A 16,997-nucleotide genomic window follows, 5' to 3' on the forward strand; every position below is an offset into this window, starting at 1 on the left:
ATTATGTACTGGGACTCCTTGCCTTTTAAGGAAGCAACAGGATGGAAAAACTAGTAATACCATTTCATGGTTCAGTGCTACAAAACTGCTGCACCTAACAGAGTATTGACTGAGGCAAGCAGATACACAGACAAACAGTTGAGAACAGTCCCAGGACACCTAAGAAGTTAAATGGCATTACATTTTAGAGTTTGGCAAAGTGTGCATACAATTCCCCTAAGAGTTGCTGTCACACTATTTCAAGCTGTTCCCTTAGAATGAAAATGCTGACAAACACCGAGAAGGCAATCAAGAGCTCCTGGGAACAGAAGTTCCTCTGGCCTTAACAGAGTCAACACAGTACCAAGTGACTCTTTTGGTAAGCTTATTTTCTTCCTGTAACATATGAATGAAACATGTCCTTCTAACTGCTTTCTATGGCAGATGCTCTAAGTAACTTCTGTATAAAATGAAAATAAGAAAGGGTAATCTCTAAGTGTATATCCAACAATTAAGCAAGCTAAAATTTATTAATGTCAGCTTTTGATAGGTTCTCAAAAATAGTCATTATTATTATTTCAGCTGAGTTCCTATTAAGACTATTTTAAATCATAAGAGCAGGGTCATTTATTTTTTTCCAACATTGACTACATGCAAACCAAGGAGAGTTCTGGAGACAAATTAGGCAATTGGTAGGAGAAAGCAGAACAAAGAATGTACCTTTCCTTATGTAACGAATTTTCAAAAACTGATTATTATAGAAACATAAAATAAGACTCAAAGATTCCAAAATTATTTTTCCTGAGTCAAAGCTGAGCAAATTTAAGAACCATAACTGGAATACCTTCTGATTACCAATTACTATATTGCATATTCAAATATTGATAGTGACAGAGTTTTTACCTATTGTTTTCATAGACTTTATTAAAACCTTAAAACTGTATTCAATACAGCCCTAATTTTAAATTAATTTATTAATCCTTAAAAAAATTGTATAGCCCAACTTTTCTTGTGTTTATGTTCCTCAACATTTGAGATCACATTTTCCCTTATATTTACACAAAAAAAGATGGGGAGAACTATTTTCACATTTGATGGTAATTCCAAGTGTCTACCAAGATTTCTGTAAATTTTCAAAAAGGATCTATTGGACAAATCTCACTGCAATTCCATATTCTTTTTGAATCTGAGGAATTATTTTTTCTCTCAACTACTCTGCATGTTTTCTTCTCTCTACCTTATCAATGCAAATGTGTTGTCTTAAAAAAAAAAAAGATTTTATTTATTTATTTGACAGAGAGAGAGCACAAGCAGGGGGAGCAGCAGGTAGAGGGAGAGGGAGAAGCAGGCTCCCCACCAAGCAGGGAGTTCAATGCAGGGCTCAATCCCAGGACCGTGGGATCATGATCTGAGCCGAAGGCAGACGCTTAACCGACTGAGCCACCCAGATGCCCCAACGTGGTGTCTTTTAATCCCCATAGCTCATCAACTTAATAGATTTGTGGGTAGCATATTTTACTGAAGGTTTGAAATCATGATGGGATTTGGATATAACATTATTAAATCATTTGCAGAGCATATAAGAGATCCGTAAAAATTTATATAGGTATATATACAAACATACATGAGCATGTGTATGTGTGTTCATCCCAAAGACACTCCTGCCAAGACAATTTCTCACTTGTCAACTTTCTCCAATATATCTCCTAGGACTCCCTTATTACTGTGATTGTGATCCTCTCCTTTCTTACCCTATCCTGGCAAACACTGACTCTACGATGCTGTAATGAAGTACATTCTAGCATGCAAGTTAGTTCATGTGATTCCTATTGAAAAAGTTTTAACGTTCCTTGTTGCCTTCAGAATAATCTCTATCTTGCCTAACATACAAGGTGATATTGAATGGTAGCCCTGCTTATGGTAACTATTTTAATTCCAGTAATTGTCATATCAAAATTAACTTTCTTTTGGTTAATACTTTTATTTGAAACTAAAAACAAAACAAAAAAAACCCCTCTTATGAGTTACATTATACATTTAACACAGAATTTTTTAACTTAAGTGCATCAAAATTTCTCTGCAGTCACTTAGGTCTTGGGCTGTGCCTGCCTTGGACCACAACAGAGGCAGATGCAGGGCTTGGCCACAGTAAAATGTCCAGATTCCAAAAGGAATATTTCATTATAGCAATTTAATTAACAGATTTCTATAGTTCAGCAGAATTCTTCTTTTAGTACCAAGGAGCAAAGTGACCCACAGTAATAAATGAGTTGCTACAGTTAATTGCTAAAAGTTAAACAGGATGAAAAGAGCTGTTCATAAAGTAATATATAATAATGAGGAAATATAACAATAGTTAAATATGTCAAATTGGTTATGAAATGAAGAAGACTTAAATGTATAAAACTATAACAAAAATTATAATTAGTTATATAAAACAAATGACAACTGAATCATAATCAATAGCAATATGTAGGTTCATTTTATCAAATGGCATCCCATATTTTATGTTCATGATGTTTTATTAGAGTAGAAATTGCATGTAGTCTAGCTAGGAGCACACAGAAAGCACATGTTATGTGTGGGTTGGAGTAGTTTATACGGCTTTTGAAGTAAAGTAGGATCCAAAAACGACCCGGTTTTATTGTGTCATGTATATCAAATGACAACGCAACTAGTAATTATACTTTTTCAATGCTTCAATAATAGGAGAGTTCATTTTTAAGGTCATCTCAATCACCAAAAGGGAATATCCTTTCATTTTTGTTAACATTTTTATTAAGGTGTTTATTTTATATTCAATATATTGTACACAAAGTAAGTATAAAATTGAATGTCTTGACAGATGTATATGCCCATGAATCTATCCCCACAATCGAGAAAATGAGCATACGTGTCATTCCAGAAGTTTCCCTGTGCCCTTGGTAATCCCTTCATTCTGCCCCTACCTAGACTCTCAGCTCCACATTCTCAAATCAGGGAGTCCACTGACCCACCATTGCTCCCATTTCCTAAACACTGACTCAGAAATTTTTTCAAGACAGAAATATGGAAACATTTTAGAGATTTCCTTATTTGTTTTGCATCTCTTAGGGATCATTGTTCTTCATTATCTGATGCCTAGTATCTTGAAAATTATTTTTTTCACTTATTTCGTCTGTTTTGCTATTATTGTTATTGCTTCAGATGGGAGCCTAAATATAGTCCCTATTACTTTAGCTTGTCCACAAGACTATGCTTTCATTTTTAATTAATTAAACAGCCTCTTGTTTTTTGAGCAGCTCACTTTGCATAGGAACAAAAACACTCCTGTTACCCAGGAAATTACAAGGGTATAGAGGTTACCTCCCAGGAGCCTGCGACAAAGGCTAACCAGATACTTTATTATATACTATCCATACTAATTTATGTTTTCCTGACAGTAAATACGAGATTTCTGGATCAGAGACAAACCAACTATTTACTTATAGAATACTTTAGGGCTAGTTCCCCATGTTCCTTTCCCTCTTGGCACATAACATAGTACATGCTATATGGACCTTGCATATACAGGAGAGGAATCCCAAAATTATGAGTCTCAGAGCTTATATAGGAGCTAATATGTCATCCCCTCTTCTCCTTCTGAGAAAGGGAGAGAGTGCTTGGAATGTAAACAAATCTTCTCTTGGGGGAAGGGGAATGGAATTTACTCTGAGATGTAAGCATTTGGCTTCAGGAGAGACTATATATATATATATATACACACACATGTTATCTGTCTTAGGCTGTCTTATAGGCTGCTCAAGCTGCCATAACAAAATCCTATAAACTGGGTGGCTTAAACAACAGAGATTCCTCTCCTAAAGTACAGACACCTCTCTATGTGTAAGGTCTACCTGGCATACACTGTATTTGACCTGCAAATATGGTTTCTACTTGTACCATATATTGACCGGCCCCTCTGCTACTGACACTGTGTCGTACATCCCCCAACATGCGCATGTGCACACGCATGTACTCATACACATCTACACATAAGCAGTCCAGTGCATGGGGACCCTTCCTATCTGTGTTCAGTGAGAACCGACCATATCACAATTACCTATCCCAATAATTAATATTTTATTCCAGTTTAATCATGACTTGGGGTTATCTGTAATGCCATTAATGAATTTATTCAAGTTGTACAGGTTACTGATATATGACAATTATTTTATATTTTAAACATGTACATGTATGTATAAACTATAATGTAATATACTATGCAATATATTTGTGAATGCAGTATATTTAGTTTCTTCATTCTATAGCAGTAATTAAAATATTTAACTAGTGTTGTAAAGAGAATTGAATCTCTATGCCTGCTCTATATTCTTATTTTTCTAGTTTTTACAGATTCTCTTTAGCTTTTCTCCTAATTCTTGTTCTACATAATTTTGTGCTGGGATTCTTAATATTTTAATTCAAAAAATATATTTTTCTTTGCAATAATTCTTAATCTATGAATTAATAAGTGCTCAAAACTCAATTATATAAAGTCTTGATTAACTGGTATCTTCAGAAACTTTGTTTTTATTAGATATATGCAGCAAAATGCTAGCTGTTCTGTATTTCTAAGAATAACTCCTGTCTTTAATCTGAGTATTATATGCTGGGAAAAATGTAAATATTTTCTGCATGATCAGGGTTTTATGAGCAATGGAAACTGACTTTCACTTACATATAACTGGCCAGAATCTGGTCGAATAGCTACCTCCAGAAGTAAGACTGCTGGAAAATCAGGAAATATGATTGATGGTAGACTCAGCTCAATCATGATCCAAGACACAAAGAAGATGCACTGGAAAGAAAAATAGGCATTATATAGGGCCCTAATATATTCCTACATTTTGCAGAGTGGTTGAGAGAATTAAATGAGAATGTATGCAATTACCTGTCTCAAGAGGAGTACTCAATGAAAATTAGAAAAATGTTATATAAAGTGCTTTTTCCTACCTAATATTACTCATTTACATGGTACTTGAAAGCAGGAACTCTTTTAAATTTGTTTTTCAATATCTATCACTACCTAGAATATTGAAGCTAAAATTAATATCTTAGCAATTAGTAGATTTATATGCATTTTTTTCATTTTAATTCCTATGACTGTCACTGTTCGTCACTTGTTACCATTTGCTGGGAAATCCAAAATTAGATTGTAATATAAGCCTAATGAGAACTGGAACCATGGGTATTTTTTTCCTGAGTAAATTCTTCATATGGTTAAGTCTTCCACCCGTTTCTGAATTAAAGTGGGCAGGTATATATTGAAATCAAATGCAATTTATGCTTGGCATCTTTAAACAGAATATTAGGTTGATTGACTAGGTTTCTGACTAGGTTTCCCTAAGTTGTCTTGATGAAGTCATAACCTTTGACTTCTTATTTGCTTTATAGAGCGTCTACCAAGACTTTCTAGGCCGTACTAAGATATGCTTAGTACGCATCTCATATATACTTCTTCTGACCTTTAAGGAAAAGGTCACACCCCTGAACTGAACACAGAAGAAGAATTAGAAATAAAAAGAGACTTTTCCTTGGATATCTTCAAATTGATTATGAATTGCTAATAGTTTTCTAATATTTTTGGTCAAGATGAAATCCCAGTAGATGAAGCACACATAATCATAGACTTCATGTTACAAGATGGAAATTGTTAAAGGAATCCTTGGAACAGAAGGATATACTCAACTTGCAAAATAAGTCAGGTCTTTTTGGAAAACAAAAATTATTTGTCATGACTAGCTTTTTCTAAAAACTTTCCAACAGAAGACACCTTGAATACCATTTGAAGAGAGATTCTGAGGCCCATCAAGTCTGGGAAAATTGGGTGAAACATAAACACATCTGTTTATTGAAGATTCTTTAAAAATTATTATTCTAATATAAATGATAATGTGGAGCCCCTGGATGACTGGGAAAATAGAGTTAAATGAAATTACTTCCTGAGGCATTTGTAGGTTCTTTTTTGTCAGTTATGCTACAATATTTTTTAGTTAAGAAATATATCAAATATACAATATAGAAAAATCAAAACCATAACCTATATGGATCTTTTTTCAGTTAGTGACTGATAATATAACAGCCATATAATATACTCCATAGGATTTCAATCCTTTTAAACTTGAGATTTGTTGTATGGCCCAGAGTATATTTTTATTTTAGTAAATGCACCATCTGCATGTTTAAAGAATGTATATTCTGAGGTTTTTGTGTGGAAATTTTTACTATTTTCAACTAGGTCAAATTACTTCATAATGTTTGTGAAGTCTTTTCTATTCATACTGAATTTCTGTATACTTTTTTCTACAATAATGAGAGAGGAGTTCTGCTGTCTCCAACTAAAATGGAGTACTTGTCTCCCTCCCTTCAGTTTTCTGAGTTTTGCTTCACCTATACTGTAACTCTTTTATTAACTACATGTCCATGTATGGTTGACATACTCACATTGAATTGACCCTATCATTTGATATGTCTCTCTTTATAAAGCTTAAGAATATTCTTTAATTTGAAGTATATTTTGTATGATATTAATATCCCACTGTATTTATCTTTGGCTAGAATTGGGCATTTCCCTTTCATCTAATCTGATAATCTCTGATCGTGTTTTTATCTGATCACAAGTTTTGTCACCATAAACTACAAAGCTTGATCTCTTCACCTGTGTGGACTCCTGATGTGATTTTGGAAATACATTTAGATGAAATTCCTTTCTTATGTGACTGTAGTTCAGATTCTGACAATTATGCTGGAATAATATTTTAATTTAGAAATACATCAAACATATAATTTCAGAAAATAACAAAACTATAACCAAGATGTAACAGGGGTTAATATTTTGCCCTTTGTTTAAAGAATTTTAAAAAAAGCTTTACATTTCAGAGAAATAGATGAATTCCCCAGATAATTTTCTTCTGCTATCTGAGTTACAATACACACCATTCTGAAGGGTATGAGAAATAGGAAAGTCAAAGGCTAATACAACATCAGAAAATTGTTAGTTTCTATTATCTCTTTTGAGCACCATCAAAGGTTTAAAGTGGTGGAGCTAAGTTCTGTTATCCATCTCGAGAGGCCATACCCAGGTTGATGTAGTATGATGCAATACATCTGGATCAATTCTGCAACTTTAAAGAGGAAAAACAGGCAAAGAGAGGAGAATTAACTACTCAATGCCATTCGATCAGTGACAAATCAGAGACTAGCTCCCAAATGCATGAAAACCAGGCTACATCCATTGCTCTGACCACCATAGATTTGTGTGTTAAGGGTAAAGATATTCCAAGCAGCATTCCTTCTTATTCTCTCCTTCTAGCAAAGAGTAGGCATTTTTACTTCGGTATTTCCTTCCCTCCTCTTCCTGAAGAAAATGCAGCAAACTTCGGAGTTCTATACCCTAGGGTTTGGACCTATGAGCACGTGGGACTTAAAAGCCCCAGGGAGACGGTGCTATGGCAGAAGTATAGCATCATCAAATTCAAGCAACAAAAACCAAATCTGGGATCTCTATACTGGGGTCATATTTAACTTGGCAACTCAGCATATAGCAACAATTCCAGTTTTCTCAGGTTTAGTACTATATGATGGTTATATTCATGGAACAGCTCCTCCTAGAAGTTTCTCCTTCCTTATTTGCATCCCACTGAACTCTTCCCTAGGATCCTTATTTATGAAAAAAAAAAAAAAGAAGAAGAAGAAAATACGGCAAATGCCAGCTATCAAAAGGCACTTTTTCCCTCATGCCTCCTTGGATCCATGCATTCAGTAAACATTTATATTAAAGGTTGTCTAGATGTCAGACCCAAGAAATATGTGATGAGATATAAAGGAGGAAGATAGCAAAGACATGAGTAAAGAGTTAGTATAGAGGATGAATAGTTGAATGTAGACTAGCCTTCCTGGGGTGGAGAGAATTTGAACCAAGTATTGAAGGGGAAATGAAATTTCTTAGGAGAGAAAAGGAGGAAGGGCATTGCAAGGTAACAGTACAATGCAAAGCTTCCCTGAGGTCTGGTTACTTGTCTCTTAGGCACCTTTGGGTCATTTCAGGTAGCTCCATCCTTCAGCCCTCCTTCCCAACCTACCCACTGAATTTCTTGTTGGTACCAATGTCAGGGTAACCACACATTTCTTATTGGCATATGGAGTGTTCTTTGAGCCCCTGCATGAAACACAGTTCCTCTGATGGGGTTTCTTACATAATATATCAACTTTAACATGCCCATTACTATGAGCATTTCAATTCTTTCTTCCACCATCTACCATGGCATTTTGGCATTTGGCATTTTTGCCTCATTAGTGTGGGCCATTGCTTTTTCTACATTTTTTTTGGACCACCATAGCTTCATATCTCTATTATCTGCTAGGGTCTTTGCCAAAGTATTGAATTCTGTAATCCATGAGAGTGCTCCCATATTGATAAAATCTACTTTATCGAAATATTTGTTTCATTTTTTTTTTTTAAGATTTTATTTATTTATTTGACAGAGAGAGACACAGTGAGAGAGGGAACATAAGCAGGGGGAGTGGGAGAAGCAGGCTTCCCGCAGAGCAGGTAGCCCGATGCGGGGCTCGATCCCAGGACCCTGGGATCATGACCCAAGCCGAAGGCAGACGCTTAACGACTGAGCCACCCAGGTGCCCCAATATTTGCTTCATTTTGCTTGACTCAGCATCCTCAGAATCCACTTTCATGTGTACACTCCTAGCTCTTGCCAGTGTATCTTGGTTAGGTCACTTAGAACCTTGAGCTGATTAGCCATTGGATAAGGGCTAACTTTAGAAGTAGTGGTGTCTGCACGTGACCACCATGTGGCCTAAGTTTTAGCTTCATATAAAGCAATGCTGTAATTAAAAGGAAACAATAGGTAGATCAATCTAAACATATGGTGAAAACCATGTTTCAACTACTATAGAACATAGGTTGAAATTTATTTATAATGAATATAAAAGGCTTAGTAAAATGTAGGTATTTCAACATAAAATGATATAAAACTTAGGAGATCGAGGATGGCATGAAATTATGAAAAGTTAGAGGGGAAATAATAAGGGTATGATGAACTTTTATTGTTTCCTTTAACCTTATTCCCCTGAGGGTCTCACCAATTTCCTGGGGAGAAGGCTCAAGACAGTAATTTCAGAACTTTACTATACTTAAAATATAGATTCCACCTTTTTTTTCCTTCCCTGCCCTCTCTGTGTATGTGTGTGTGTATGTGTGTGTTACTCGCATTAACACAAATTCCACAGAGTGCATTCTTATTCTCCTCGTCCATTCTAGTAGTTTTATATACTATTGAATTTAAAACCCTCTTTTAATATAGTTGAAGATTTACATTTAGATTGCTGATCACCAATGGTATCAATATTCTGATGCTTCCAGTGGCAGAGCAGTTGATTTGACTCACCTCTTGCAGAGTGTTGCTCCATCAGCCATATTCCTCTTGGGTTTGTCTCTTATTATATGACCATGAAAATAAGATTAGAGCAGTGGCCTTCAATAAGCCAGTCAAGAGAGTTTAATCTCTATTACCTGTGGAGCTTTCTAGATCTGCACATGTCTTGTCTTCTTCTCTCTCCCTCCCAAGGCTCAAGTACCTCACTTCATTTCAAGCAGGGTGGAGGCAAGGGTAAAAATAATATGAGAATCTCAGCATCTGTGTAGAAAATTTTAGATTATGTAAGTTTGAGCTCTTACCCCAAGGCTTCAGAATAGCATGATTACAAAGAGGTAAACAATTTTTCTTTTTCTACATTATAAAAACAATATAACAAAATCATTAAAAGTTATATAAATCTCTACAATAATGTAGAAGGTAGAAAATCCTTACTCAGAAAATGTTTTGCTTCCAACTACATGAGGTGGTAAATGATTTCAGTCTTTGGACTGATGATATCCTAGAGGCAACAGAATTCTTAAACTTTGGAAATTTTGCCATAAAGTTTGGTGTTGAAGACTTTTGGCTTGAAATCTGGATTCTTTCACTTACTAGCTATGTGATATGCAGAATTCTTCCTTTCTTTGTGCCTCTGTTCCTGGTCTGTAAATCAGGGACAATAATAATATCTGCCACATGGGTCTACTATGTATGAAATGAGATAATGTATGTCATTGCTTGGTATATAGTAATTCCTTTGTAAATTATAACTTTACTATTATTTTATTTGACTAAATTTAAAAGATCATACATGTGTAATAAAAAAGATTTATTTTTCTGTGCTGAATTTATCACATTCTGGACGTGATAAAAATGTGCATGTAGTTTACTTTGTAATATAATTATTGCATCTATTTTAGCCATTATTTCTGGCATTAACAATAAGTTGATTGATAATATATATTTACAGTGATTAAACACTATAAAGAAATTTTGTAATAACATTTAAAGTTGATCACCTTTAAAACTTGGTACTAAAATATAAAACAATGAATTAATCATGTTAATTAATCTTTATTAATTTCAGTAAGATCTGGCTAACTTACAAAATCCAATATTAATTAAAATAAATAGTATTTATGCTCACACAGTTAAATGAATTAGTCTAAGGCTTGCTGAGAAAAATAACTACAATTAGCAAATAACTTTCTAAAGATTTTTCAGGTTAAAAAAAAGTGCTGGGTCAAAAAACATTCCCACCTCTGCATTTCTGAATTTTGTTTAAAAAGGTATCTTTAGTCTGTACAGTTACCAAGTAGACATATGATAAAATCAAACAAAATATTATTCATTTCATGTCATTCAAAGGAAACTATATCTGCTTATCCTTGAATCTCAGCTTCAAAAAGCACAAGGAATGTAACTGTGGGAGGAAGGTGGAATAGTTTGTTGAGTCTAGCTACCTCATTAGCATTTCTATGCTCAACACAGTCTCACAATTCATAAACTGTGCCTCCGCTAAGGAATTACAGAAAATGTGAAGCTTCACTTATTTTTCATTTCAAATATAATTTGTATTTGTTGGTGTAATTATTTAGAATTTATGCCACACTTTCTCCAAATCAAAACTATTCGAAGCAGTTTACAAGATAAACATAATGCAAAATAAGACAATTAGGGATAAAAACCAAATGGAACCCTGGAAAGTGAGCTCAGGCTGCCTGCCTCTTTCTCTAGGGTGAATTATGCCTACAAAGTTTGGCACTGGGAGCCCACTGCACAGTTCCCTAGTAGGTGAATTAAAATGACCTAATGAAGCAAATTTTGGACATAGAAGATATGAGATTAAATTAGGTCAGAGGGAACTGGGAATATTGAGTGTGTGTTGATTATTCTCAAATTTATTTCTTGTGCTCTAGAAATCTCCTGATGCCTGGAACTGCAGTGTCACTGCTTCCTACTATGGTTTTACAGCTTCACTCACCGAGAATTATTATACAGCAATGCATTTATATGTACTTTATGCCAGACATCTAATACTGATGCATACAGTTTTGAAGGATGTGTGCCCCAAAATACCAACGGCATCATTTTCCTTGAGGTCACTGTGAATTTGGAGTTTTATTATAATATTTTCTTGGTAGATGACAGAAAAGTGTTGAGGAAGGAAACTATTTTTTTATATTCACACAAAAATATTACATGGTCAAATCATGCCTCTGAATTACGCTTGGAGTGTTTCAAGTATTACTATTGATTTTGTCCTTTGTTTTGAGGGAGTATTATCATAATTTTCAGATGAATAAATTAAAGTTTGCAATGTTTGAACTTTTTGAGAACACAAAGCTAGGCATTTACCAAGCTAGGATTTACACCAAGGTTTACCTGACTCACATATATACATATATATGTATATATGTATACACACACACACACACATATGCTCTTTACTATGAAAAGTTTAAAATATATGCAAAATAAAGCTAGAATCTATGGTAACTGCCCATGTATATGTACCTACTTAAAAAGTTATTGATATTCTGCCATTATTGTCCTATCCTTTCCTCCAGCCATCCGTAACCTCCACACAATTAGTTTTTAATCACGGTTATATACTGAGCAGATGAATACTGGACAATTATAACTTTTTAACATTTTAGTATGAGTCAAAGTTGAATATCTGTATTGTAGTCTGGAAAGTATACGAAGACTCTTAATGCCCAGGAAAATTGAGTGAAGCATCAGTAATGATGTTTAATGATGCTTTGTTACACAAAGTGGCATCCTATCTCCAACAACAAGGTAGAGATCTATCAACAGACATGATTTATTTTACATAGTTTATTCAGAAGAGATCACAATCTTAATAGGGCTCAATGTGAGAATGCATGACATATTTACTTACACAACAAAGGTATTCATTCCTAAACTACATATAAGGATCATTTCTACTGAGCTGAATTGGCAAATTATTTTAATTCAAAGACATGCTAGTAGATAAAATAATTTCAAATAATTTACAGCCTGGAGTTCAGAATGTTCACTTGTGAATATGTCTACATTTTCATCTCTTATATCCATAGCCAACCATTTTCTTCTGAAGTCAGCTGACTTCAGAACAATCTAGGACTCCCTTTTTTCTCTAGGCATAAGGTATACATTTAAAATCTGGTAAGAGTCCCCTAATACATTTAATCCAGTTTTTCCACATCTCTAATATCTTTCTCAGTCTTATAATGTGGCCGCAGAATGTATATACTTGGGAAAACATTTAAATATCACACCAAACCAAGCAATTGGGTATTATAACCATCCCTGTTTTATTAATGAAAAAAACAAAATTTAGAAAGGCACATAACCTATTCAAGGTCACACAGCTACCATATATAGAGACAGCTAACCAAATCAAGTGTCCCTTGTTAACTTGCCTCCTAAATTTTGTTTACTTCTTTCATTTTTGGTCCAAATCAACTATTAAATCATACAGAATCAAGTTCTAAAATTTATCTCACACCTGTGTCCTAACATCTATTCCTATAGCAACTATTCTAGTTCAGACCAACATCATCCTTCCCTGAACCATACACATAACCTCCTAAATGGTACCCCTGTTTCTATTTTCTTTCCCTTCTAACTGTCCTAAAAATGGCCAATGATTATTTTTCCTAAGCTACAGCTCTGATCATGTCATACTCCTGCTCAAAAAGTATGACTCCCCATTGCCTACTGAATAAAATAAATTGCCCTTAGAATAAAATCCAGAATCCCTTATTATGGCTTTTATAGTCCTTGACCTGGCCACTACAGTCCTACTTCACTCCCCTTTTATTTCAGAATTCCCAGCCTTCTCTAAGTGATAATCAAGTGTCAGTCCCAATGTGGGCAGGTATCATCCAATCCAACGAGGGCCTGAATAGAACAAATAGAATATGGAAGAACCGAGCTTTTCTGTAAATGGTTTGTCCTCTCATATTAAATGTCATTTGCCCATTGACTGCCATAACGCTGAGGAAGAGGCTCAATTTTGGACTATTTTGGACCTAGATTGTTCTTACTCTAAAGGCGGCTGAAGATTGGGTACAAACTGGAGGATTTAAGAAATAATGCTAAGTCCTCTGGTCTGTCTGGGTTTGTTCCTCCTATTTAGTATCTAAATCAAAATAGATCTGTACTGCAAGGAATATTTGCTTTCTGAACCACCTCCTCCATCTCACCTTTTTTTTTTTCCTCCAACAGATATTCATATTCTTGCTGTTAAAGAAACTTGGACTGTATTTCTTATGAATCAATATCTCAATCAGTATTTATTGTGCTAAGAGTGAGAACTATCTCTGTTTACCCTGATTTACATTTCCAAGTTGCTGTCCTCCCTTTTGCCTCTCCTGTTGAAGAGACCGTATACATCTCAATAGTCCTTTAAAATTGAGTTAACTGTTAATGTCTTCTTCTGACCATTTCATTTCAGGCAACACCAGGAAAGCATCCCTAATACTCAGCAATAAAGCCAAAGAACATTCAGCATGTGTTTGTTTTGTTTGTGTTGTTTGTTTATTTTGGTAAAATACTCCAGTATTTTATTTCAGAGCAAGAATAGGAAAAACTGAATAATGGAACATACATTTCATGGAATTTCCATTCCTTCCTTCCTCTGTTATATTTGTGCCATTATGTCCTATTGTGTATTGTTTATATTTGAATGCATCAGAATCAGGAGCTGAGGGCTGGGAAAGGCAAAGAGGTATTTAATCTATTATGAAAGGTCCCATCTCCCTGTGGAAAGTCTCTTTCCCTAAAGCAAACCTTTCTGATAGTGAACCTTTCTCATGTTTGCTAACCTATTCCAGCAACATTTTATGGTAACAGTGTAGACAACACATTTCCCTAACATACAGGAAAGTATAACTTTAGGACAATGTTAACTTAGTCGTAACTCTTAATGTCTAGGCTATGGGATTTACTATTGATGGTGCAGATTGTTTTTCATTAAATTTAAGTAATATTGACTTTGACCACCATAATAGATAGGACTAACAGTCTATATTTTCTAGTTACATGTGCAAAGAGGTCCCTTGTTCTTTAATGAAACTGCAGGATGCTAGTCATTTCATTTCACCACTAAGTGCTATGGAACTGGTGCACCTAATGACATCCTGATAAGGCAAGTAGAAATATGTATAAAGAGTTTGAAGTATTGCCTGGAAATTTTGGAAATTAAATAAGCTATTCCCCCTGATTAATTTTTTTTTAAAAAAAACACTGTTAGAACTCAATTTTCCTATCTAAAAGAGAATAATCAATCCTATTCTGTAAGGTGTATGGAAAACTAAATGTCAAAATTCATAAATAATTAGTACTCAATAGCTGCTCAATAAATGATCACTGTAATTATTTCATGTGATTATTCTTTGAGATCACAGCTCCAGAATCACCACCTTTCCATCAGAGGCTTCATGCAAATTTAGCCAGATTTGTTCATAAAGTTGGAAATTATGCAGAGAGAGAGGGCATATATCATATTCACCTGTTGTATTCTCATAGCTTTTAGGAGGTGATCATCTTACAGTGCTTATAATCATAACACTTTGGAATATGAAAGATATGGAAAAGGAGACTTAGTCTAATTCATCTAAAGTTACACAGTGAGCAAGTATCACAAATAGAACTAGAACTCACGTTGTCTGACTGCCAGCATTTTATACATTATATTGAGAATATGTCATAGTTTGTGCAAAGCTTTTTCACTAAAAATTCTTTCAAATTATCCTTAAAATTACAACTTAAATGACTCTAGCTTGTATATATCTACATTTGCTAGGATTTGGGGATCACTTTCTCCTTAGTATTTAGGGAAGAAGTAGAAAGCTAAGGGGAGCTCCTGCCAAACACAGTAAGTCCAAGAACCTCACCCATAGTTTGGTGAAACCCCTGGTGGACTCCCGTATCAAATGTCCTACTCCTTTTGACTTCTTAGAAGTATTCTATCTTGACTCTTATGGATTCTCTTCTCACTTTTCCATGTCAAGCCAAATGCCAAAAACTCAAGGCAGTGGTGGATTGTATATTTTACAAGGAAAACAATAGATAATGATGGTATGCCATTAGATAGGGCGCCTGGGTGGCTCAGTCGTTAGGCGTCTGCCTTCGGCTCAGGTCGTGATCCCAAGGTCCTGGGATCAAGCCCCACATTGGGTTCCCTGCTCAGCAGGAAACCTGCTTCTCCCTCCCCCACTCCCCCTGCTTGTGTTCCCTCTCTCTCTGTCTCTCTCTGTCAAATAAATAAATAAAATCTTAAAAAAAAAAGGAACGTCATTAGGTAATGGGATTATGAAATTATATGAATCAGAAAAAACAGGTAATTGTTTATTAAAAAGTATTTGTCTCGGGCGCCTGGGTGGCTCAGTTGGTTAAGCAACTGCCTTCGGCTCAGGTCATGATCCTGGAGTCCCAGGATCGAGTCCCACATCGGGCTCCCTGCTCAGCAGGGAGTCTGCTTCTCCCTCTGACCCTCCTCCCTCTCATGCTCTCTGTCTCTCATTCTCTCTCTCTCAAATAAATAAATAAAATCTTTAAAAAAAAAAAAAAAGTATTTGTCTCAAGTTTTCCAGTCATTTCTGTCACCAACAATTTCTCACTTGTCAGTTTCCCACTTGTGAAGGTTAATTTTACGTGTCAACTTGACTGGATCATGAAGTGCTCAGATATTTGGCTAAATCTTATTTTTGGGTTTGTCTTTGAGGGTGTTTCCAGGTAAAATTAGCACTGGCATTGGTGGACTCAGTAAAGTGATTTGCCCTCCGGATGTGCGCAGGTATCATCCAATCCAACGAGAGCCTGAATAGAACAAACAGACAGAATATGGAAGAACTGAGCTTTTCCTGCCTGATTGCTTGAGCTGGGACACCAGTCTTCTCATGCCCTCAGTACTCCTCGTTCTCAGGTCTTCAGACCCAGACTGGAATCTACATCATTGGCTCCCCTGGTTCTCAGGCCTTTGGACTTGGACTAAATTATACCACCAACTTTCCTAGGCTCTCTAGTTTGCAGACAGCAGATTGTGGAACTTCTCAGCCTCCATAATTGCAAGAGTCAATTTCTTATAATAAATATCTTCCTGTGTAAATTCTTTTGGTTCTGTTTCTCTAGAGAATCCTAATATACCCCCTCCTATATTTTACCCAGGATTTCCTCTATGCTATGATTGTGTTTTTCCAATAGTTATTCACCAGGTTATTGCAATAAACTCTTCTTACTAGTCTTTCTCTCACCTTTGCTTTCTCATTTTATCACTTCCAAACTGTACTCTGTATTTCTGCTATATGCCCTTTCTAACATATAATCATGTCAGAATGGTTCAGTGGCCTATTATGCTTCTAGACAACATCCACATGTTTTGAATAACCCATGAAATACTCCATATCAGTTAAGTCATCTCTCAAACTGTAATACATATTTTATCTGAAAATAACATAAGCCCCATGAGACATCTTATATATTGAATACACAATTTTAAGTATTGCTATCTTACTTCTCTTCAGTAGACTGGGATATGGACTCTATAACTGACTCAGCCATGTAAAGGGAGCCTGGTTCCCACAGGGCTAATTCATTAAAGTAACACATACA

At 35.2% G+C, this 16,997-nt stretch overlaps 1 long non-coding RNA gene across 1 annotated transcript in view; it reads right to left on the bottom strand.

The window, feature by feature from the left end:
• The window catches only part of LOC116638132, a 104,791-nt gene that overhangs the window by 45,288 nt on the left and 42,506 nt on the right, over positions 1 to 16,997 (bottom strand). The window contains exon 2 of the long non-coding RNA XR_004300634.1: positions 9,530 to 9,653. This is a non-coding gene — a long non-coding RNA (uncharacterized LOC116638132). The remainder of the gene's footprint in view (positions 1 to 9,529; positions 9,654 to 16,997) is intronic.

This window comes from Phoca vitulina, unplaced genomic scaffold (assembly GCF_004348235.1).
Source record: "Phoca vitulina isolate PV1807 unplaced genomic scaffold, GSC_HSeal_1.0 scaffold16, whole genome shotgun sequence".
NCBI classification, from domain to species: Eukaryota; Metazoa; Chordata; class Mammalia; order Carnivora; family Phocidae; genus Phoca; species Phoca vitulina.